At 39.4% G+C, this 16,796-nt stretch overlaps 1 protein-coding gene across 2 annotated transcripts in view; it reads left to right on the forward strand.

The window, feature by feature from the left end:
• The first annotated feature begins 928 nt into the window (after positions 1–928).
• Positions 929–16,796, forward strand: part of LOC137135266 (leucine zipper putative tumor suppressor 2 homolog) — a 36,739-nt gene continuing 20,871 nt past the window's right edge. For both annotated transcript variants that reach the window (XM_067519696.1, XM_067519698.1), the window contains exon 1: positions 929–1,185. The gene's annotated coding sequence lies outside the window, so the exon portion shown is untranslated. The remainder of the gene's footprint in view (positions 1,186–16,796) is intronic.

Raw genomic sequence — 16,796 nt, forward strand, 5'->3', positions numbered from 1 at the left:
TGTGAAAGAATACAGTCGGTGGAAATGGCTGGAATGTCTCTACCTGAGAGTTCAAAAGCAGGATAGAGCTAAGGAATTCACTCATAACCATCTGGCTCTGTTTTAGATGTTACAAAGTTAGAACAGATCAGTCAATAACATATATATTATTTTTGTGTGTCAGTGTTGGTGCGACAAGAACAAAGGGACCTCAGTTAAACAAGGACACTGTGGAAAACTCCACACAAAACAAATCTTATTCGTCGGTAGCATTGCACTCTCTTTAATATAGAAGTAGAGGTTGAGTAGAAATGATTACAAGAATAAGAAAGAGACATATTTCAGATACTCAGGAAATAATCAATATACAAAAACCCCATAACCTTTACACAAAGGGTCACAAATAGAGTGTTGGTAATTTAATTTAATGGGTCACTAGTGGGTATTGCAAATGGTGTCAGCAAATCATAACTGTTTTAAACTAAATGAACAATAATTCTGAAAAGCAACGCAACTGCTATTATTACTGACACAAAATAAGGAACCAGTATGTGAGTCATTTAAGCTACATTTACTTTGCTGAAAACTTCTACATGTACATACACATGGGTAAAAAAAATGTTTTTAATGATTTTACTTACTTTGGGTCCCCGATGACTACGCCCAAAGGAGCCATTTGGAATTTTTCTGAGCAGTTACTGACCTCATATGTCAACAGATGTTTACACTAAAAAGAAATATAAAGTATCAAGCGATAATAACTAAGGCACAGAAACATAAACTGAAAAAAAACTCTCTGTCCCTCTGCGCCTGAAGTAAAACATAAACATCCTGGATCAGACCTGGGGAAATTGCTTCATCGTAAAACTTACAATCTGGCTCAGTAGTCAAGCCTCTGCTGGAGCAGAGCGTAAGTCCGCCCCGCCCAGCAGAGCAGCGGTCCGGGTTGTGGCGGTCACAGTAGCGAGCGCGCTCAGCCTGAGCAGCAGCGGCGGATCAGCAGCGGATCAACAGAGCTGCTGTGGACTGGACGCCTTTGGGAAACAGTGTAGCTACGAGGGAGAAAAGAAGAGCGGATGTTTTTGTTTCGGCCTGTTTTTTTTCTAAAATGCACTTTTCTAAAAGCCGAGCGGATACACGCACGATACGTTAATGTGGCAGGAAATAATGCAGCAGTGGCTGCGCGTAAAGAAGATCTAGTTTAAGGTGAGTGGACAACGCAGCGTGCAACAGTGATTTAATGGGACCGTCCTGTGTTTGGAGAGTGTGGTTTTGTTAGGACGTTGGCTATAGTTTTTAATTTTTGCAAAAATGTCCACAGACATGCATGGGATTCCTAAGAATGGAGTTTATATCGCTGAGTTACAGTCAAGGACTTGAACTGGTTGGTAGTTTGACTTGTCTGAGGTGTTTAAAGTGCTTGAGCATAATCTGCAGTTGATCCAGCTCAGTGACTTAGTTTTCCCACTACTTTGCCAGTTTCTCTCTTTCTTCTTGCATTGCATTCAGCTGTTTTTCCTCAACAATCGATCTATGGTTTACATGTGTGTGTGGACAGAGAGAGCCAGAGGATGAAAGGCAGACATTGAGAATATAAACACTGGTCTGTTATCTTCATCCAGCTCTCTCTCTCTCACACACACACACCACACTTAGCCAATACATACACTTTTCCTGTCATGGCCATTGTTTGATGAAGACAGAGAGGCTGTGTTGAAAAAGGACCCCCCCCTCCCACACGCCAAACACACACACACACACACACACACACACACACATAGACACATAGCATAGTACTACTTGTTTTATGCTCTCAAGGCCTACTTTAACATATGGATTAGTTTCGAGTTGAATTGAAAATGCCCCGGGGTCTGATTGGATCATAAATAATCCCAGCAGGAGCAAATATAAATGCTGAAGGAGCAGCATTGCCTGAGACCCTCTCCATCTCCTTCTCGGTCACTTGAGTTGATTGATTGGTTGGACCAGACGTCATGTTGTTACTGCTATACTTTGCCTATATGTAAACGCATACACACACACACAGATGAATGCATGTACGCTGTAAACAAGAATTCCTAAAAGTTCTGGACAGTCTTTTCTATTCTGCTCCGTCTTCTCCTACAAAGGCCAATAGCTGTACAGCTCTATGATTTTACTTCAGTACACAGGCATCAGACAACCTCAGTGGGAGACCTTAGCTCATCCTGCCTTGTCACCGCAGCACAGGCGGGTGGGCTGGTGAGAGATAATAATGGGGAGAGGGGGATTTGGTGGTGGTGGCAGTAGGAGGTGATAACCAAGCTGTCAGGCGATCAAGATTGGAGAGGGTAGGGAAGAAGAATGTGAAAATGAGGGATAATTTTTATTACAGTGAAGAAGCACTACGTTTTTTTTTTAGATTTTCTTTTTCAGCTGCTGCTTTTTACACAATTCTGAAAATTGTTATTGGCAAATAAATTGACCTCCCATCATCTTTATTCATGTGTACTTTAAGTTACACACAAATATGTGTTAGTCAAAGGTAGAGCGCAGCTGGAGGCACAATCACAGCTGATGCACATCTGCGTGTACTTGCTCTGAAGAGGGTGAAAAATTAGAGATGTGTTCAAAATGTAGTAGCCTAGTTTACTCATTAGATAACTTCAGCTGACAATAATACATAAATGTGCACTTGGGGTCACATGCTAGCATTAGATGTTAATATGTACAGTACAGTTTATCCAACATTAAACTAACATGTAGAGAGAGAAATCTGACTGTGTCAGTTAGCAAAATGTCGCGCCCGCCATCTGGAATTGAAATGGCTGCTACTGTTTTATTTTGCTGCAGCGACGATGGTGACGTTGAAAAGTGGATGTGATTAAAGCAAGCAGCATGTGGAATATTAAATTCATTGCCTTCCATCACGATGTAACATAGACCCCATAAGCCTTACACAACAGAAACTCCACCTCATATTTCTTTTATTAAATGCCACTTCAGGTCAGTTCAAGACAAGCCAGGAATTTTTGTGAGGCCCAGCTTTCATGTGCAGGGTCTTGTGTGTGGAATTAAATTCTTTTGAATCATTCACTCAAAGGATATGTTTTCTTAGCTTTGTCTTACATCGCCCTCTCATTCAGTCAAGCAGGTCTGTTTGATGTTGTGCTGCAGTTCATGGTTCTCCTGTGCAGATATTTGTTTGTTTAGATACCATTTGTGGGAGCAGTGTTGGTTCGGAGATCCAGCATGTGTGACATTGAGATTTCTGTCTGTGTCCCACTGTCAGATCATTAAAACAGGAAGAGCAAAAAGCACAGCAGGGGACAGACAAGCTGTCTCAGACTCACACACCCGCACACAATCACACACGTTTGGTTTGCAATGACCTTCCGGTGTTAAAAAGCTGATAGTGTAGCATCACCAGTAACGTTCTTTAACGTTCATACTGTATTAATTTGAAAGTCATTGACTGCGATATTATACATTTGCACTTATAGGTGAGTTTAAATTTCTTAAAATTTAGTTTATCATGAATCTATCATGCAGGTCAGCGTGGGCACACAATAGGTTTTCAAGCTCCATATTTTGCCAGTATTAACCCAGTTGATTATTTAAATCATGCATGCTGGTGTAGTTCATCAACTTGCATTCCAACGTTTTTATTGTGGCCTAAGACCAGCAAAGCAACACAGATTGCTCCACTAAATAAAAGCAACTCTCTAACAATTAAAAAGTCTCCAGAATTTAGGAATTAGATTTGCGTCATAAAAAATGGTTTCCGTCTTTTTAAAGGAGCGACACGCACATGCACTACCATAAACATCTTCCTCCACACACAGATTTTTCAAAGCGTTTACTGTATGATTACATCTGCTTCGAATCAGGTGGAAGATAAAACACATGCTTGCTTGGAATTAGATTTCAGACACTGCGTGCCAGTTATCCAGAACTCATGCAGATACATGTATTTACCAGAAGATGTTATTTATTATTTTGTAACTTGATTTTCAACATGGGATTGTTTCACTGTTGAATCAGTCTGATATGAAACAGTATGAAAACAAATCTGATTAAGTTCCGTTTTTGGCATTTTAAGATGTGTTTTTATAGTTGGTCACTAAACATGGTTGTCTAAACGAGGGCTGTATTTTTTTGTAATCGAGTGCAAGACTTTTAACAGTGGGAAAATGAACTTAGAATGTTTTAGGAGGCCCAGCTGCTGCAAATCCATAATACCACTTCATTCTCTCATTAAATATTTAGGGACATCTGAAGTTTTTTTTTTCCCCCCAGAGTTAATTTAATTTAGTTTAATTTGATTTTCTGGACCATAACTTAATAATGGGCCCCGTCCCAGTAAAATTATTGAATTCTGTTGGTGCATTGCAAAACTCCAACAACAAGTGACACTAAATCAGAAAATTGTGTGATGGAAATTGGTGTCTAAATATTGCACAGAAAATTATCTACTTTAAATCCTTTCTCCCAAATTCCCCGGTTTGTGATTGTTTGTTCTTGTTATACTGACATTATGCATCCTGGAAAAACAACTGGAATGATTTTTCAGTAGGTCAATGAGCGCAGAAGAGAACATCACTTTTGTACCAAGTACAGCAGTTCTGAAAATGGAAATAAAGAAGGAAATAAATACAAATGAAAATTTGTACGAAGACAGAATTGGCTTTCATCATTATGAATCTGCTTAATCCAACACTTTAGTTAACCAGCATTTGTTAAGTCATGAATATGTGCAGGCAGCTCATCCATCAAGCTGCAGAGCATCCGGTCAGATCTTCATTGGAGGGATAAAGAGGCACTACCTTAATTTTCTGTTATGCTTCTATTAAGATGGGACACCTTGTGAGAATCTTTCTGAAAACTGGTCAAAATAGAAGCAGGAAATTCACTGAGGACAATATAAAACAGTTTTCAAAGGCTGAGAGATAATTGCTAAAGTGACCTTTATTCATAAAACTAGTGGAGAGCTCCTTTACGTTTGATACAATGAGAGTGTTGAGGTTTTGAGAGGAATATGCCTCTGTAGAGCCCACAGCACTCTTCTGTTTCTATCCATCAGCCCCAAGGTGTGGCTGTACAGACTTGGATGAACCACTTCTACAGTTGGCCTGTTATCATTAAAATGTCCTCAGTCTCAGCCTGTCGTTACCCCCTTTGACTTTTACAAACTTCATAATAGTCAACGGTAGCCATAAAATGTCCCATGAACTTGTACACTGCCTATCTTTTATCCTTATTGTGCAGAACATTTTTGCAGTGTGATATGAGACTCAAATGTGTTTTTTTTTTTTTGTGTGTATGTAGATTACAGGTCAATTAAATTGCTGTTGGAATCTGATAGCTGAGATGGCAGGCGGAGATGGGCTCTGAAAGCTCTTACAGTCTGTAAAAAGAGACAGAATCAATGCAGAGTGGAGTAAGTCTTAGTATAATGGACATTAGTGGGCAGAACACTGGCACAGATCACGTTAGAACTAGGAGTGCTGAAGTCTGCCAACTGCTCCAAACATCCATTAGTGGGCCAATCAAAGTGTGTTTGCTCAACACCCATGTATTTGTTCACTGGGCCCCAACGACACTGTGGAGAAACGTCTGCTACTTTCTTAACTTGCAATTCGAAAACCTGACTTTGTTACACTGCAAAAAAATCTTTGATTATGGCAGTGTGCCGCTGTCCTGGGTGTGTAGTGTGTGTGTGTGTGTGTGTGTGTACCCATGGTCGCACATGGAAACAGTTTCCATTCATCTGAACGCAACTCTGTCTTTCTCTCTTTCTGTGTTTCTTTCTTTCTCTTGCAGAGGAGAATGTAAAGGGCCCTCACATGTCACAAAGCATCACTTCACTGTTTGCAGGAGGTTTATGTACGAGGAATGAAATGGCCAGTGCTGAAACAGCAGACCACACACAGACTCACACACACACACACTCACACACAAGCAAGATTGATGGATGACACAAGTGTTAGGTCCAGAACTGAAGCTCATTGCCCTAGTAGCAGATAAATACTTTTAGAATGCCACAAGGCAACTGGCTAGAGAAAAGCTGCAACTGCCACAATAATTATGTCTCCACGCAAACCCATTCTGATTTCTCTGAATTGTGCAGACACTAGTACCTTTCTCGTGCTTGAAATTGGAACAGAACAGAGCTTTGAACAAAGCCCCGTTTCCTTACCAGTGTGAAAACCATTGATTAAGCTGTTTGTTGATTTGTGTCTATTGGAACCCTGATTTGTGCCAGCAAGGGAAGCAAAACATGAATTATTGATCCAGCATGAAAGCTCAAAGGCCCCTGCTGGTGTTGCTAAATTCTGGATTTTTACAGATATGATTCTGTCTTTACAAACACTAGACATTTTTCTCAGTCTACCTTAAAGCAATTACCTCAGCAGAATTGAATCAGTGGGTTTTTCAGTGGGACACTTCTGAGCTAATGACATAAGCAAAGATCTTTTGACACGTAGTTGTTTGGACACGTGTCTGATTTATACATTAGATTTCCTATACCCTCTTGGCCTTTGTCTTCCCCTGTATGAGTTTGTTTTTCTCAGCAGTGTGATGTCAGCTCGCAGGATGCGCCTGCCAGATGACCCCTCAGCAGAATTTCTACAACACAACGACCCGCCCCCTTCCCATGTCAGCTGACTAGCTTTGGTAAATGTGGTCGGCTTGTCTCCTCGAAGCAGAGTACGGAGGGGCTGAGAAGTTTTAACTATGGGATAAATTCCTCCTTTCTAATTGGCCACAGATGTCTCCCCCTCCCTAATAGTGCTACTTTCTCATACCTCAAATCCTTCTTCTTCATACTAAGTTGCTGGATGCTGATGGTTCCTGAATTCATTTGGGAACCTCACAGCCATGATCTCTGTCACAGATTTCCACCTTCGCATCCTAACCAGGCCTCATCCCACAGCGGTCAACTCAGCTGCCCTGGAAGCTTTCCTGTACTTATGAAATGTTTGGCAGATTTTACACATAGTTGCAGTTTATGAAGTAAAGCTGTCAGAGGTCTGAGCTCAGTTTCAGCAGAATTTTGGGCTCAGGCTGACAGAGCTGAATTCTGGAGGTGTTGTCTGGCTTTGTGTTGCTGTGCCTTTGTCTGCTCTGCATTATACTGCAGAAAATTGGTCATGGAGGATCGTGTCCATCTGCTGAGTGAGACTTCTTGGAAAGGAGAGACACAGCGCGGATAAAAAGAAGAAGGGGGGGCTTTGTCTTGTGGCTGATCAGCAGAAAAGTGAAATCAAGTCCTCAGCATGAGATACAGTGTCAGTGTGTGTGTGCCCAGATTAATTTTAAATGTACAGTATTAAACAAAGAGTCCAGTGTGATTCTTTTGCATACACGCGTTCTGAAGCCTTCCTCAGCTTCCCCCTGCTATTTCAGTTTCAAAAGATGCATTGTCCAAATAAGCCTTTGATATTCATATTATTGTTATTAACAGGCTTGATCAGCATGAAGCTCTTTGTTTGGGGTCTTGGCTTTTTCGCCCTGTCAGCCCAGGCTGAGGGAAGACAGAAGTAGGTCAAAGTTTAGTGGAGCGTCCTGTCTGGGCAGGATTGGAGAGGTGGAGGGGGGTTAAAGGGCAGTGTTGGTACCAGGGATCTTCCTCTTGTGTGTGGGCTGCCCTGTTTTATACAACAGAGTTGTATTGAAGTGGAAATTTATAATCCACTGTGACCCATAGAAGTGTGTCTTACTCATATGATTTTTACCCTTTGCACTGTAAAATGTAATAGCTGATCTAACTTTGATAATTTAGTTTATGTTTCTTAATAATTAACCACATGTACTTCTTACTAGTTTCCATTGCATTAGAGGTAATTGCAGAGTAAACAAATTCATTTACCTGTGTTCTTTTGAGTGAAGCTAACCTAAAACAATTGATGATGAGGCAATGACACTACTACACCAGTGGGAGTCAGTAATTCACAAAAAAGGGCCTAGAAAAGCTTAAAGGCAAGTATTTCCAGGATCATATAGGTAAGTACTAATGAGGTTAAAGCCCCCTGGTGCAATATATAAACCCAGTGCAGTGGATTATCGACCTCACTAGCCTTTGCTATACACAGAAAAAGGTTACGATTTTTGCAAAGTTTACTGCTGCAGGCATAAATGTATAACGCATTTATTGAGTGAATTGTGAATGACATTGTTAATGTTGTTCGAGTGATCTGAGCAGTAAATAATTACAGCTAATTGACACAAGAAACACTCTTACAAACCATGACTGAACACAATGTGACCAAAGTGGAGAGTCATGTATAACAGCTGTTTAAATACTTCAGAGATACACAAGTAAGTATACAGTTTTCTCATGTATAGTTTTAACTAGTAAATCAGACTGGGTTAGCGTTAGTAACCCTTATAATTTAGAAAAACTTTATGCACAGTAAATGTATCCTGTTAACATATATTTGGATTTAACCTCATTAAAGGACTTATTAGACTTCTCATCTGACTGCATTGAGGTACATAGTCACGTACCCTGGAGTACAGGCTGGGTATCGATCAGATATTTTCAGCAATTAAAAAAAAAAAACAATAAAAAAAAAATTAAAATTACACACTACTTTACAAATGTAGTTAATTTTTCATCACCTTGAAATTTTTTTAATTAAAGTTTGAAGTTTGAACACCTCTGAGGACAGTGTTGAATGCTGCATGCTTATTGCTCACTGACCCTGAGATTTACTCCTTTGTGTTGAAACTGCTATTAGATGAAAAGGGATTTTTTCATTATCAATACTATGGAGGCAATTTGGCCTGTGTTATCAAAGTATTGAAGTTCAGTACTAAACCTTACTCTTGCACGTCACTGCTTTTCATGTAGAGAGATTGGAAGAATTGTCCAATATGTCTTCAATAATAATGAAAAAAAAAACAGTTTCAAACCCAAGAGTAATATGTATTTGCTCAAATTGTTTACATAAACATGAATGTTAACATACAAAACTTTTACTTACAAAGCCTGATTGTTAGATAAGAACGAATCTGAATTCTGAAACCATTCACATGCTGTAAAATGTCTTACTTTTCCTTGTTAATTTCTTTAATAAATTGCTGTGTAATGTCTCAACTTTGTGACACTTTGAGGGTCGGCATGTTTTGAAAAAGGAGAGGTCAGATTATCAAAAAGTCGAAAAGTGAGAGGCTGAAGGGCATGCTGCCACTATTGGTACGCATGCCTGGTATCTGATAACATATCTGGAATATTTATAGATGAGTAATAAATGTAGTTTGTTGAACAAACTCCTTTCAGTTTCCTTCTTAATGCCCATATGTCATTGTTGATATGAGGCTAAAGTGGGAGTAAAGGATGCAGATTTCCAGGGAATGTCTTTATGATGTAACCATAAATTATGTAACAGCTTATCTGGTGTAACTAAAACTTCCGCGCATTGTCAGCAGACCAGGATTTGCTGGGGAGCGGAGTTTAAACAGTAGTTTTGGTCTGCTGTCAATGATCAAACAGCTAGATTAAGTAGACAGAGCATTTTGGAGGGGTGGAGGTGGCACTGGCTGCAGTGATGAACAGGTGAAATGAGGTCAGTGTCATCCTGTCTCACAGCTGGGAGTGGATTAGCCTTGCTTACATAACTCCCCCCCATCTCTTTCCTTTAACAAGCCCACCTCCCCATTTTCCCCAATGCCTCTTACTCTGTACCCCTAAAATTACAAGACTGTTGTTCATTTATTTTAGCTCATTTTTAACACAAAAATTTGGAGATAATAAAGAAGGAAAGACGGTACAATGGGGGAAAATGAAGGGAAATGCTAATAAAAGGTATGCAGATGAAGCAAAACAAAAAGAGGAAACTGGAGAAAAGAGACGACATGGTCTATTTATAGTTTATCCCTGCTGCGGGGTTAGACTGCCTGGCCCAGTGCAGCACCACTCAGCATCTGTGTCAGTCTTCGTGTCATTCTCCATTAGCTCTATAGACTCACACACAATACATCTGCTGTCATGAAAACAGGGGTATGCTGACCTTTGCTACTAAACTACAAGTTAAAGAAGAAATACACACCCAGGATCAGAGGGTGTGTGTGTTTGTGTCCAAGCACTGGGTTCAATTTGAATAGCACACACACGTGTTACTTCTATAACATCTTTTTCCTGGTTTTAATCTTGGTAATAAATAAATACTGCACCAGATGTCATGTCCTCTAACACACTATGCATACAGCTGCACATGCAGGTGAATTCATGTGTTTAAGAGTGAAACGTGTTCCCCCCTAACTGCGGGCTTCCCTTCTGGCTGACTTTGATAACATGAGTGCACTTGTTTATTGTGCCTTCTGCAGGGAAAATTGCATGCACACACAAGCTTATGCACACACATATTTATAGGCCAAGATTCATAGGCAGAATTAAGAGCTAATGTTTATAACGCAATACAGGAGCCTAAAACAACAATTGGTAATTTTTGTTTCTTATTTAGTTCCAGATTTGGCTCTAAAACACACAACGCTTATTTATTATGTACATTATGTCAGTAACATGAATTTTAAACTCTGGCCATTTATACTTATTTGTGTTCTGGGGAAAATATAGCTAAAACCAATTGGATTTGACTTTTCCTTAGCCCAAAAGAAGAACTTCTGACACACCGTCACCAGCTGTCGAGGTGCATGGATGTGCGGAAGCAACATCAAACTGGCAGCAGCACATACAGATTGTTAAAAACGTTTATTGTTATTAGACCAATACCTGTCAGCCTGTAGCCTTCGCCAGGATCTGTCTTAATCTGCCTACTATGGAAAGGATTGTAAGGTAATGACTGTGAGCTGATGGCTATGAGAACTGGCCATGTACTGTATAAGTTCCTGCTTCATGGAACAGTCTCCTGGTTGCACAGGACCAAGTTTGTTTCTGCCCTTGCCCCACCCTGCTCCAATAACACACCTAATTTGGCTGTCGTAGAAGATGCACTCATATACAGACACAAATGCAGCCATTCAAACCGTGCACATGTGCAGGCATCTGCATGCCTGCTAAGAGAAAAAATAACATTCACTTACACATGCAGTCACAAGAAAATTGGTACTGTTTGCAATCTCCATCTCTTTGAATGTTCATTGGGTGTGTTCATTCATGTTTATTGACACGTGTATGAATTTGGTAAAGATAAGACCCCATTTCATGACTAACTCATGGAGAAAATCCCAAAAATAGCGACAGCACGATTACTTTTTCTTGCAACTGAACATAGAGGTACTATTCAGAAATCATGTCAAGCTATAAGACAAATGTTTTGCTGTTAATGCTTCTGGTTCTACTGTCTGTTTATTATTGAGGTCAAATTGGTTAGTGGAGTCATGCTGGAGTGCATAATAAGCAGAGGTGGTCCAATTGTTTTGGCCACCTTATTCATTTTAAATATGATGACAGTAGAATTATCACCTTATTGAAAGTTTCAACTTAAAAACTGAGAAATTATAACCTTTTGAATGTAGAATTCATGACGGAGCTGCTGTATTGGATTGTACAGGTGTACCTAATAAAGTGGCCAGTGAGTGTACAAGCACTGGTTTCCATGTGCTCTTGTCATAGTGACAACCACCCTGTGGTAGTCATGATTAGTGAAACATGATGTGGACAAAAGTCTTCCATTTTTGTGTCTTGAAGCATAAAGCATGACAGCAGCAGCAGCATCTAATTTCAGCTGTCTCTTTCTCAGTTCAGCAAGTGCAGCCAGATGCTGACAGGTGCTAGTGTGTTTTTGTGAAATGTGCAGCTCTCTCGTCTGACAGCCCCCTGCCCTGTGGCAGCCTCCCCAAGCACACTATGTTTCCACCAATTTGAGCTGCAAATAAGGGGATCTAGTATGTGTAAAAATGTATTTACATTTAGCCATTTGGCAGATGTTTTTATCTAAAGTGACTTGCAAGTGACATATTTGAAAAGCTAATGTCAGGGAGACAGAGAATAATCTGAGAGGAGACAATATGTGTGAATGAAAGGAGATGATTCACATTCTCCAAACAGGCAAATCCCTACAACAACAGTGGGAGGCTGATTTAGCTGGAGACAGCCAAAGACACAGACAAAGCCCGTCGCCCCAGCTGTGGCTGAACTACTGAAAAGGAAAATAGTCACTTTCCTACATTTTTTTTCCTTTCAGGAATGTCCCTGTCTCTTTATTTTTCTTTTTAGTTTATCACCTTTTGCTCCTTTTCCCCACGACTCATGGTTTTTCCCGTCATAAGCCATCAGCCATCTGTGAACACACAAGATCGTACATTATTTTTAGTGAGATTTTCATAGTGGAGGTTGTGCCTTTACACCATTATGTCTAACAGCTGTACTTAATAGTGACTTTTTAGATTTTAGGGCTAAAAAAAAAATCACTTAGAGTAAACAGTCACTTGCTGAAGCACAAATACCTTTATGTTGAATACTTAAAGCTGCCAGACTACAGTATGCCCTCTAGTGAACAAACCTGGATCTGCATGGAGCCTGACTTGTGCATGAGGTGCAAACTAACAGGATTGGAGTTTAATATATATAGCAGATAGATCTATCAGAGCAGCATGGATAAATGCAGTTCCCGTTGTTTTTTCTTAACTGTAAGATAAATGGCCCTCATTAATCATGGCCATTTGTCTTCACTTGTAAGTCTAGAGGTCAGTGATTAAACCTTGTTCCCTGTAACATAGCCAACGCTCTCTGTCTCTCTCACTCTGAGGATTAGAGGGAGAGTTACATTTCGCTACTGCTCTGCTCTGCTTTTCATGGCTCTGATGTTGTCTGCCACCAAATCCCAGCTGAATAAAAGTCAGAAATTGAAGCAGCAAATCATGTTTTATGTATGTGTGCTTACACAATGAAAGCAGGCTGGAAAGTGGGCCAAGCATCACACAGGGCATATTATGGCAACAAAGCAGCTTTCCACTTTCTTGGAAAACGACAGCGGCAGCCGTCAAAGTGCCAGGCTCAGGGTGTTCAGGTAATGACAGAAAAGTGGAAAGGGAGATACATAGAAACTGCATTACCCGACTGCTCAGTGTTTAACTATTCCATTTAATTCTGACTGTGCCGAAGATTTGCGCACTGTGTTATAGATATACTTACTGTTCCGAAACATATTCAATAATAAATATTTGTCAAATGTTTCATTTTATACAGAGTTTGCCATCACTTAAAAATCTCTCTAGAGCTGCTGTTTTCATTATCAGCTCATCTTGTGATAATTGTATTCTTATTCATTAGTGACTTGGTTCCAAAGTTGAATACATTTGAGAAGCTGAAGTCATTTTTGCCCTCCAGTGTTTAATTGCACGGTGGTGAAGCGGTTAGCACTACAACCACACAGCTACAGGGTCCCCGGTTTGAATCCACCTGCCATCTGTGGCCTTTCTGTTTAGAGTTTGCATATACTCGTGGTTGCGTGGGTTTCCTCCAGGTACTCCGGTTTCCTCCCACAGTCCAAAGACATGCGTGTTACGTTAACTGGTGAGTCTAAATTGCTGTTAGGTGTGAATGTGAGCGTGAATGGTTGTCTGTCTGTATGTCTCTGTGTGTTGGCCCTGCATAGGCTCCAGCTCCCCGCAACCCTGAACAGGATAAGGGGTTACAAATAATTGCTGGATTGATTTGTTTTTTGTTTGTTTTTTCATTTCTGTCTTTGGAAAAATCATTGAAGAGATTTGATTTATTGCAACATTGCATTTACTTAATTTTTCCATTAATGTAATCAGTTATCAAGATTTGTGAGTTTTGTTTTGTTTTTTCTTCTTTTTAGTTTTTAACCTTTGAGAAACACATTTTCCTGTGTGATTATTTCCAAACTAAAGCACACATTAGATCTATGACCTTTGATCATGTAATGGATAGGTTTATATTTTCACTTTTTATAAACAAAACAACTAATTAATTATTTTGCAAATAATTGTAAGAGTTATCAAAAATTGCCATTGTATTAGTTGCAATCTTATAGTTTAACTATTCCTAATAAAATGCTCCTTAATATATTTCAATAGACAGTATTTTGGTATTGATATATTTAGTTATGTGACAATATTTTGTCCTCGTTGCCAAATCTGAATATGTGAGTTCACATGTTTGCCATTGTTTCAGGGCTCACAGCTTTCTCTCTGTCTATATTCTGCAAGAGTCACCTTGGTACAGATTTAGCCACACCTTCTCTGTGATGACAGCTACTTTCTCATTCAGCCTCCTTTACTCCTTCCTCGTCAGTACAGTATTGTTCTGTAAAATCACACAGTAGAGACCTGGAGTAACACAGTAGCTGTAACCTTAGAAGAAGCGTGATTAACAAAGTCAACCTAAGGCAACCAGGCATGTCAATCCTGCCTCCTCTGACTCCACCTCAGTATAATACTCCAGCATCATGTGGATGTACGGCCCACAATCATAGTGTCATTGTTTTCCCACACATACACACATTGTCCCTCCAGTAAGAACATATGCTGTTATAGTGATGTAATCTATGTAGCAGTGATCTAAAGGATTATTAATCTCCATCTAATCTGCACACTTGGGTTCACATTCACCCATCATACTGAGTGAAATCTCATCTCCTGCTTAGAGATGGGGCATGGAAGGGAGGTTTGATCTGTGTGTTTCTGTGTGTGGTACTATGTGCATGTGTTCATGAAATCTAAGCCCTGCAGAGATCAAGCATCAAAGGTTGTGTCTTCTGTTCTTGTGTGTGTGTGTTTATGTGCGTGTGTAACTACAGTACAGTGCACGCACCTGTATTTACAAATGAAATTTTCTTGGTTTAAACATATTTTAGTGACCTATAGTGTGGAAATATTGGTATTATTATTAATATTGGATGGTATTATTGACTCCCTATCCCTCGTGAGGTATAAATGAATCACTCAAATGGGGAGGGGCACCTGAAAAAACTTAACTGCCACCACATTATCAAATCAAATTTCACCTCCAACCCGAATCCTCTATCCCTCGCCGGGGGAACTTGACCATCTGTCCTGCCCCCAGTTAGTACTCTCAGATACTGATTTACATCCACTCTCATAGCCCGCACTTGGTGCTCTGCTTCAGATGGTCAGGTCTCACTGGTTTGTTCACAGCAGCACGTGGCCATCAAATCAGGCCTTAAGTGGCTCAAACACAATAATCATCTAATGGCAGAAATCCCAGATCCTGATTGCCACTTTAATCAGTTTTGGCCATAAGCTGAACTGACTTCCAGAGTTCATGTAAAATCCATTCATAAGTTTTGGAGATTTTCTGATAGACACAGACCAGCACATAAACATATTCCATGTTGGCTTTTTCAAAGTATCAGCTACATCAGAGCTATAAGAAAATCGAAATGTTAATAAATAATAATGCTTTATGCAGCACTTCGTTCAAATAAAGTGGATTATGTTCTGCTTCTCAAATAAACTTAATATTTTTATAGCATCTCTGTGCTGCTTTTTTCTGTACTGTGAAGAATTCAAATGCAATGTACTCTGATTATCCTTTAATTATCTGGGCTGGTGTCATTAAAATTTAAACAGAAATATCCTCCATTCATGTGGAAGCCATACAGTAAAATGTTTTCTTCGACTGTTCAAAGTTTGACCTGAATGTGTGATTATCTGTGCAATCATAATGTCATAATGTCAATATCAGGCTCCGGCTGACGACCTTTGTTTTGACAATACTTTTTCTAAGAAGGAATCTGTCAGTCAACAGTAGTATCGTATCACTTATCAGACTTAAACAAGCTGACTGATGACCTCATAGAAATAGGGAGGATGCAAAGAAAAAGAATTTGTGAGATATGAAAATAAAAAAGCTTAAAGAATAAGGTTCAATTATTATTTTTAGGAAAAGATAATATGCATTCTAGTGTTCAAAAAATTGTTTATGTATTAGAGTGGCAAAATCAAATGTGAAAGGGTTTTTTCATTTTTTTTTTCTTTTTTTGACCAGATGCTTTGATGCTACAGTTGATACTGTGATGTTATCATATTTAATTTGCACACAAAAATGTTTTGAAAAAGATCCATAATGGGATGTGACGATTTAATACACAGAAGAATTCATTGTTTGTTTCCTTCTGCTCTATGTCAGATAACCTACTCAATGCCAAACAACAGACAGACACAGTTAGATAAAAGCTGGTGAATATAGTGGAGCATTTAACCACTTTAAGGTAAAAGCTATAGTTTAACTCAACACCTCTCCCTTTAGTAACTACACTCCCCACACATCATGCACATGCATTACCATGGTAATCATACTAGCTACAGAGGCAAGAGCTCCAGACTTGAACACTTGATACATCCTCCAGCTGCTGTAGCCACAGTAACATTACAAACAACATCATGTTTAACCAGGTCTCGGCCTCAGCTGACACCTTTTCTTTTAGTGGAAAAAAAACCTGCATTGTGTTGTGAGTAAAGTGGAGAAAAGTGAGGACAACCGCTGTCTTCCCAACCGGAAGGGAGTTTATTCTCTCTCACCAATGTTCTGTATTAAATGAAATAAAAGAAATCAGTACAGCAACTTTATTTGGCCAGGCTCCTACATGCACCTCTCCTCAGCAACACCACTGGCTGATTGATTATATTGTGCAAAGGTTAGCAAATCATCGAAGTTCAATAATATGAAATTAACCACAGTGTGATTGTATAACATGTCATCAAATAATAATTATGGACTCGTTTAGCCAACAATTTGCCTTTGGAAGCTCATTTTCACCTACCAGTTGCAATTGTATAATTTAATATAAGGCAAAATGAAATCTTAACAGTGAATGCAAAGATAAAGTGGCACAAACTAACAAATTAAATTAAATTCTAATAAAACACAAAAAAAATCAGTA

Source organism: Channa argus, chromosome 1, assembly GCF_033026475.1.
Source record: "Channa argus isolate prfri chromosome 1, Channa argus male v1.0, whole genome shotgun sequence".
NCBI lineage: Eukaryota > Metazoa > Chordata > Actinopteri > Anabantiformes > Channidae > Channa > Channa argus.